Source organism: Berghia stephanieae, chromosome 6 (assembly GCF_034508935.2).
Source record: "Berghia stephanieae isolate SIO BIC M18660-M18661 chromosome 6, UCSD_Bste_1.3, whole genome shotgun sequence".
NCBI classification, from domain to species: Eukaryota; Metazoa; Mollusca; class Gastropoda; order Nudibranchia; family Aeolidiidae; genus Berghia; species Berghia stephanieae.
This window is the reverse complement of record NC_088365.1, coordinates 17,616,344-17,625,582: the sequence shown is the minus strand read 5'-3', so window position 1 is coordinate 17,625,582 and position 9,239 is coordinate 17,616,344. Positions and strand designations below refer to the sequence as shown.

Genomic DNA, 9,239 nt, shown 5'->3' with positions numbered 1-9,239 from the left:
GATTGCAGTTCTTATATCTTTGACAAAATTATGCGCCCGTGATTTGCAGACACTGAGTTCAAAATCCATCTAATCTATGACATAAGTTGAAATATTCACGTATTACTTTCCACCAGATCAACATATCAAGCTAGCTATTTAGTGGCTGATTGGTGGGCAGAGGGGCGTTATAAACAAGTAATAAAAATGAAAAAAATAAATAAATAAAGCAAAACCATTACAAAACTTTATACAGCTGGCAATAAAAAACTGATCCCCTTACTTGTTGGTCGGATGCTCAACCAAACATTTAACTTAAGTATACTTATTTTTCATTCATTTCAACTAATTAGTGTGTGCGTGTGTGTGTGTGTGTGTGTGTGTGTGTGTGTGTGTGTGCGTTTGTGTGTGTATGGGTGTCGGTGTGACTGTCTGTCCAGGCGTTTTTTGTTTAGTTGTTTTTTTTTTTTGTGTTTTTTTTTTTTTTTTTTCTTTTAATCGTCTTCATATCTCTCACTTTTCACACATCCTTCTATTTTTTGTCCAAACTTTTGGAGAAGGTAGTACTGACACAATTATTATCTCATCTTAAGAACAACAGTTCAGTCAGCCTACAAACAGCAACACAGAACTGAAACGGCGCTTCTTAAAATCTTTTGTTATATAATGCGGACGCTAACAATATCAATTTATTATGCCTTTAAGATCTTTCAGCTGCCTTTGACACCATTGACCATTACATTTTGTTAAGAAGACTAGAAAATACGTAGGCGTAAAAGGAATTGCCCTTAAAACGGTTTACATCATACAAAAATGTATTTAACAGGATCGATGGCAGACTGTCGTGGTGAATGGTATTCAGTCAGAACAAGTTTTACTAAACTTTGGAGTGCGGTCTTGGCCCTCTCCTTTTTTCTGTATATAAGCACCCCCTTTCTAGTGTGATATCCAGATTAAATCTGAGTTATCATTTTAATGCTGGTGATACGCAAATTTATGATTCAGTACTCCTAAGTAATTTACAATTCTTAATACAACGAATTTCGAGCTGTTTTAATGAGATTAAATCTTGAATGTACCATAACAAGTTAAAATTAAATTATAGTAAATGATAGTAAAACTGAGATTTTAAAGTGTGGAAGGCAAATAATTCACCTATTTCTCTCGGAAATAGCACAAAAGAATTTTCAAATAAAGCAAAAAACCTTAGCGTCATCATTGATAAACATCTTTCCATAACAAGCTGCTACGTGAATAACACCATAAATCTATGTACATAGAAATGAATAAAATAAGCAAAATTCGTAATTTTATATAGCAGAACTTTTAATTAATTCCCTTGTTTTATCTAAATTGTACTATTGTAACTCCCTGTGGGCGAAATTAGCTAAAGACAAAATAATTTTTCTGTTCATCTTATTAGCTCATAATTTCGGCACCTTTTAAATTTAGTAAGAATGGTGTCGCCTATTTCATTCAGTATAAATGTACCAACATATTTCGTTCCATTTCATGCTTTTCGTTTCCTATGACAATGAAGATATTGATTTTAAAACAAAAAGGGATGTGTGTGTGGGGGAACATACCCTATTTTCCAGCTATTCTTAGGTTTAATTCACTATCACTCACTCACCCCATATCGTTGTACAATGACAAAACCCTGATACACAATTAAAGTCTAATTTGCAAGATAGCCAAAACCATCAATACGCGTAAATTAAAGCTATGATGCTTAATAAAAATAGACATCTTGAAAAAGGAGTCAGGGTCTAAAAGATTGAGGAATAGTCTAATGTAGTAATATTATATCAGAGTCACGCCTACAAACTTGACTTGTTTGATCTCGGCAAGCAGCGCCACAGCCGATAGATCCCCTCACGCCAGGTCAAACACACTTAGCCTTGCCTCTCACTCGTCCGTGATGGCGAGTGCTTGCCCTCGCTGACGTGAAACGTTTGTCGATCGAGTTATTCGTATTTTGCTATATTCTTAACCGAGATACTGTTCTTTTGGTGAATACGGACGAGGCATTTTGCGTTGCGGTTAACCAGGGTGAACAGTATGTGAGACGGTCGTATAAGATACTGTCCTTTTGTTGGTTACAGGTAGAGTTATTTGCTTGACTTTAACCAAGAAAGAACAGTATCTCAAAATATTACGCAACATATTACGTCAATGAAATCGCCGACTAACAGAAAAACGCAATTTATCATCAGCTATTATTTAATGTTAGAAGACTTCCACTATGTAATAGAATTAAAGAGTTATGAATGAAAAAACTAAATGTGTCGATTGCGGCAAAACTGGCTGGATCTGGGTCAGCCCAGATACTGTCCTTTTGTTGGTTAGGGCAGTACATCCCCAGTATTCTTTTGTTTTTAATAATGTCCTGGTAGAGGGTTTGGGAGGGGGGAAATTTAAAAAAAAAATAAAAAGTCTTCCCCCTCCCAACCCCCCCCCCCCCCACTAGAACATAAAAAAAGTTCCCCCCCCCCCTCCCAAACACCCTACTAGAACAAGAATACTGGGGATGTAGGAGCTTTAGGAAGGCCTCCCAAGAAACGTGCGTGAATGTTGGACCACCTTAACCCTCCTCCATCCAACCTCCTCCTCCTCTCCCGTGCATTTAATGACGGGATCCAGTTTCCTATTATACTATTATATCAACCCCCCCCCCCCCCCCCCATCCATCAAGGTGGTCTTTATCTTTAAAATTGGAACAATCCACTTTGCTAGGCAGGACGCTGGGACAAGGGCGTGGTTGTGACACAGGCTGTCCGTACTTCTTTGAAAAAACACATTTAAATTATAAATTTGACCAGAAAACGCTACCTCCATCCAAAACACGATAGATTTTTTTAAAAAAAACAACCCCAAAAAATCTCACAATGTTAAGAATACTCAAACCTGAGACTTTAAAACGATGCCTGATTTTAGACTCTTTTACGAGTTGTAGGCCATGCCATTTTAATCGACTGATATTTCAATAACAAATTTTCTGATCAAATTGTAAAAAAAAAAAATACTGTTGAGTCAAAGTACGGCACAGAAAACACTTTTGACTCTTTGACAGATCGAGGTCATACGGTGTACCTACCTGGAAGATCTTCTTCCGAAATCAGTCTCTCCCACCAAGACACCAGTATTTTATAGTCGTTTACCCCGAATGCGGACCACTAACTAAATCAGAGAAAATTCAGAGGACGTGTAAAGTAAATTATATCTTGTTCTTTAAATTTTCTTTGTACAACAAAATTGAACATAATATTATAGATAATTTGATTTTAGGGCATCATCCCCAGTATTCTTGTTCTAGTAGGGGGTTTGGGAGGGGAAACACTTTTTTTTTTAGTGTTCTAGTGGGGGAGGGGGAGGGGGGGGGGTTGGGAGGGGGGAGACTCTTTTTATAGTGTTCTAGTGGGGGGAGGGGGGGGGGGTTGGGAGGGGAAAAACTTTTTAATAGTGTTCTAGTGGGGGAGGGGGGAGACTTTTTATTTTTTTTTAAAGTTTCCCCCCTCCCAAACCCCCTACCAGAACATTATAAAAAAACAAGAATACTGGGGATGTAGGAGCTTTCGGAAGGCCTCCCCGTTTCTTTCCATTCCAAGACTATTACTCTAGTCGGCCATGTTTTAGGAACATCTCGATAATCAGGACAATACAAATTTCTGAGAACAGAAAGTATGCTCGTGTTAACGCACGGTGACTGTATCCAGGATTTGGTGGAATAAATTTTCTGCAGTCTCCTTTGACAAAGGGCGGGCGGTGTGTTTTAAGACGGGTGTCGAATACCGTATTTGACATTACACAGGTAAATTTTCCCTTTGCTCTATTTCAATCTTTAAAATTAGTAATTCATAATATATAGCGTGGGAAACCCCCGAGCTACGACTAAATATAAATAGGTCGTTATCAAAATAGGCGGTAACTTCTGACACACAAAAGAACTTGGTTTGATCTGGACGGTCTAGACGAATGACTATTTTTTGAGAGAAGACTCGTTTGATATTTCTGAAAATTTCACCAGGGCGTGATTTTGACACAAACTGTCCTTCCCTGACAAAACACATTTTTAAAAAATCATATTTTGGCCAAAAATCTTTCCCTCAAAGAAAAAAAAAAACAAAAAAAAAAAAAAAAAACCCCCGATCAAATTCAATTCATGTTCTGAATTTAGATCTTTATTCACACAAACAAGTTCTAGATAGTATGATGAATATGCTAATCTATTATATTCGCTTATGATCATTATGATTCAACACAATGAAATCTAGGTCAAGCAAATACCTAAGTTAAGAGATAAACACGGTGTTTTACACACAGATGCAACAGGTGAGGGTACAGGACCACACATAATATGGCTACTTAGAATTTAGATATTTTTTTGTTTGTTTGTTTGTTTGTTGCTTTAGGTCTCTTCCAACACAATTGAGGTTATATGAGAGACCGCTGAAACAAAAAAACAAGCAATCTAACAAAAATAGTACAAATGTAAATCAAAATCATAACCTAAAGATATCATAAGCTAAATTATAAATAACCAAGAACAAACAGGCAGAAGATTTACAGAAAAAAAATATCCCCTGTCAAAAATACAATCACAAACCAAAGAAGCAGGATAGGCTAGTAAAGAGAAGAAGAAACGACATCACTATCGGATCGTACACCCATGCGAACATCATAGGTATATGATTCAAGGGTGATGCTCCCATCCAACCACCCGCGAATTTAGATATAATTTAATGTCGTTACTTTAAAATTTTAAAAGACCAAATATAATTTTACACAACAAAAAAAAACAAAAAATACATAATAAACAATGATAGGGAATGCGATTAGCGGAAGAGTAGCGTTCCTTTATTGGACGTCACCCACAGTCTGTGACGTCACTGGCGGAAAAGTTATTAGAGAGAGAACGTCATGTTGGTTGTGCGCATGCGTCTCTCGTCCTTGCTTCCGGAAGCGAGGACGAGAGACGCATGCGCACAACCAACATGACGTTCTCTCTCTAATAACTTTTCCGCCGGTGACGTCACAGACTATGGGTGACGTCCAATCAATCAAGGGACACTACTCTTCCGCTAATCTCATTCCCTATATACAAACAAAAGAACACAAACGTTTTACGCTCAACAAGACTTGAAGCAGGAAGCTCTCAATACTTTCTATAGTTAGAATAGAATTAATGAAGTTTTGCATTCAAACTCTTCTGTAAGAATATTTGACGGGGGTTGGGGCGGCCATCTTTGTTTATCGATACAGGAAGTAAATGTTTTCTGATCAAAATATTTTAAAAGTGTTTTATCAGTGCAAGGTAAAACAATTGAGCGTTTGTATAGAGAAATATCCTTTAAACGTGCTCAAAGTGCTTTACAAGAGGTCTCTGGCCAACAGCAACATTTAAAAGTAGGACGGGACATGACGCCTGTTAGGCGATATTACAAATTATTTTTTTGGGACCGAGACAACTCTGTTAACGGCCAGGTACTCATTTCACACCTGAGTACGGTGAGAAAATGTGAGTAAAGCGCCGTTTCCAAGGACGGACTCAACTATGAGCCGAGCGAGGCTCGAACCCAGGACCTACCGATCCGAAAGCGAGTGTCATACCACAAGACCACATAGCTGCAAGGTAGAACTTAGAAATGTCTATTATAACGGTTGTACTGTTATTTTGTGGTGGATAACACTCATTTCCGATAAATTTCGTGCTAATCTTTCTTCCTTCCTTCGTCTACGTCAATCCACTTTTAATATGAAGCCTACTATAACAATCGACGAACGAAAACAAAACATTTTATTTTCAAATTCTGGTCTGAAAACGCTTATATATTCTAAATATCGTTAAATTTCGAGGATCCCCAACTTTTCAACAAAAAAATCTCAAAAACCAAGAACTTCAACTAAATTTTAACAATTTTCGAGTCATAATCTTAATCGACCGATATCTGATGTTAAAAAAAAAAAAAATATTTGGCCAAAAAGAAAAACTAAAATAATGTCTTTTGTCTGTGTAAGTGCAGCTTTATCTGGCACTAGATCTCCGTATCTCTTATCGTCATTGTTTATGTTATTCTTTATTATTATTATTATTTCGTTTTCTTAATGTACTTTCTTAACGCATATATACTATCTACGGGATTTTCTTGTATTATATTTGTATGCTCCGTGGCATATTCTCAGGTGAAAATCGGTAGTACTGATAGCAACGGATATAGGAGTTTTTTTTTGTTTTTTTTTTAAAATTATTTTTGTTGTTGTTAATTTAACTTTCAAGGGTTCGGGAGTGTAGACTGTGCAATTGATAAGGAAATAATAGCGATGTTGATATATCTATGATTTAAAAGGCTCTCACTTTTTCCTTTAAAAAATAGTAGCAGTGGTGGTGGTGGTGGTGGTAGTAGTAGTAGTAGTAGTAGTAGTAGTAGTAGTAGTAGTAGTAGTAGTAGTAGTAGTAGTAGAATAGTCGTAGAATAGTAGTAGTAGTAGTAGTAGAAGATAGTAGTAGTAGTAGTAGTAGTAGTAGTAGTAGAATAGTCGTAGAATAGTAGTAGTAGTAGTAGTAGTAGTAGTAGTAGTAGAAGTAGTAGTTAGTAGTAGTAGTAGTAGTAGTAGTAGTAGTAGATAGTAGTAGTAGTAGTAGTAGTAGTAGTGTAGTAGTAGTAGTAGTAGTAGTAGTAGTAGTAGTAGTAGTAGTAGTAGTAGTAGTAGTAGTAGTAGTAGTATAGTAGTAGTAGTAGTAGTAGTAGTAGTAGTAGTATAGTAGTAGTAGTAGTAGTAGTAGTAGTAGTAGTAGTAGTAGTAGTAGTAGTAGTAGTAGTAGTAGTAGTAGTATCAGTACTAAAATAATATCACATTTTCGAACTAGAGCTATTCAGTTGCACATTTTAACATTTTGTATTCAGCATTCCATCAGCATCATCATCATCATCATCATCATCATCATCATCATCATCATCATCATCATCATCATCATCATCATCACTATGATTAAATTCCACGTCCCTAATTATACCTGGGTGGAGTTCCTCTGCAAACAAACCCACAACCACACCAATCAGCTATGACTCTGATAATGAATAGGTAAGGTAACTCTCACACAATACCCTAATACTGATAAACAGGGTGAATACTAATGGAGTGGGAACGAACAAAGTAGAACACGACAGATACAGCGAACAGGATAAAATAAAAAAATTAAACCGATGTAACACCGACGCAAAGTCCCAGGTTTGAGAGGTTTGTTTTGTTTTGTTTTTTGCCAAGATGAAGGTCATTGAGATTGATCAATATTTTAAGGACCAGTTTTTCTGGCCTAAACTTTTTAAGACGTCTCTTTCCAGAGTGCGGCAGTTAACTGTCAAAATCAAAGATTATTTCTCATGCAAATGTTAATATGATTATTGACAAACAACAATAATAACAACAACAAACAGCAACAAATTCCGTCTCCGTGCGCTGTCACAATTTTGCATCATTGGTCGTTGACTGGTAAAAGATTGAACTAACCGTCCTTGACATTGATCTCGCGCCGAACCATAAAACCGGAAATACCGACGCAGGTCATCAATCTGCAAGAGATATTCATTCTTCTTGTGATATTATGGAATCGGCCTTAGACGACGAGTGCTTATTTTTTCACGTAAGCCTAAGTAAGCATAATATGATCCGTTGTTTTGTTGACTTTGTTGTTGTCGTTGTTGTTGTTTGTTTTGCTTTGTTTTTTGTTGTTTTTTAATTCTTTTTTTTTTGGTGTTCTTTTTGTTGTTTATTTGTTGTTGTTGTTGATTTGTGTTTTTTTTTGTTTTGTTTTGTTTTTTTGTTTTTTTTTTTGTTTGTTTTTTTTTTGTTTTGTTTTTTGTTGTTTTTTTTTTTGTTTTTTTTTTTTTGGGGGGGGGCATTAATAAAGATACAACTGCTCATTTATATTATGTCGACCCGAATGAATCAGACTGGGTGACACATTATAAAATGAGCACTTAGTGATACTCTATCGTCTTATATAAACTTCAGGTCCTTTACTCCCATTCTCTAGCTCACCTCATTCAGGTGTAATATGAGTAAGACTGACCGGTAAATGGTGAAATAATCATTTTGCCATAATCTTCCCATAGACATCCAGTGTTAATCAAAGTGATCTTTGTTATTTCAGATTGAGGGTTTCATTTTATAACAGTGTTATTTATTGACTTCTTTTCAAGCCAGCGTAGAGAAGAGGCGTGAATGTTTGTGTGACCTCCCAAATCATTTTGGGTTGACTGGAAATGGTTACGGGTCAAGATTTAATTTATTTTTGCAAACCAGCGTTCTACAAAATTCTCGGATCATTAGAAATGTAAGGCAATATATGGGAAAACTTTGCAGGACTAAGAAGAATGATAGGCCTACTCATATTATAGTAAGAGCCAATACTAAACAGAAACTAAAATGAAAAAAAAAAACAAAATAACTTGAGCTTTTATATAGTGCAATATCCACGAAACGTGCTCGAAGCACTGTTCATGAGGTCCCTGCACAAAAGCAACACATAACATGTAGAACGAGATATGGCATGACGCCTGTTGGGCGAACTAGACTTCAGCGACTATGACTTTTTGTAAAATTGAATAGTGTAATCTTTTTTAGTCTAAAAATAAATCAGTTTTTTTTTTTAGGGTTGCAAACCTAATATAATTAATTAATTAATGACCGACTTACCTGCACGTCTTGTGGACAGGTGAGACAATCTATCCCTATAATTCAATTAATTTCACGACACAACAGAAACAACAGTATCGGTAGTTGGAGGAATAGCACAAGATAGCCACTGTTAACATTAATACATCCAAACGCATTTAATCCTCTATTGAACACACAGGAACGATTTTTCAATTCCTCAGAACAAAGGCCGCCTTTCACTCAAGTGTTACCGCGGTGTAACTAACCTTAAAACCACTGAAGACTAAAGACACACTGAACTCTCCCCCTCTCTCTCTCTCTCTCTCTCTCTCTTTCTATCTTTCCCTTTGCCCTCTCTCCCCCCACGGAGCGATAGTCATTCAATCCGATCGTCTGTAACTGAATACCATTAGGCTTTTAACGAAATCGGGTCGAACGCCGAACCCGAACGCCGAACCCGAACGGATATAGCCTTCTCACGTGACCATGAACGAGATCTGGATAGTGAAGACTCTCAAGCGGTATGCAGCATCGGATCTAAGGTCACGTGATAGAGGATAGCTTGGGTTGCTGTTGGCTTGTGTTAGGGGAGGGGCAAGGTC

The 9,239-nt window shown here is 36.7% G+C and overlaps 1 protein-coding gene across 2 annotated transcripts in view; it reads right to left on the bottom strand.

Annotated features, from left to right (window-relative positions):
* The window catches only part of LOC144974585 (dystroglycan 1-like), a 114,753-nt gene extending 105,831 nt beyond the window's left edge, over positions 1 to 8,922 (bottom strand). Inside the window, exon 1 of one of the 2 annotated variants that reach the window (XM_078917594.1) lies at positions 8,677 to 8,922. The gene's annotated coding sequence lies outside the window, so the exon portion shown is untranslated. The remainder of the gene's footprint in view (positions 1 to 8,676) is intronic. The other variant, XM_078917595.1, reaches the window with a different exon arrangement.
* Between the last annotated feature and the right edge of the window lie 317 nt (positions 8,923 to 9,239).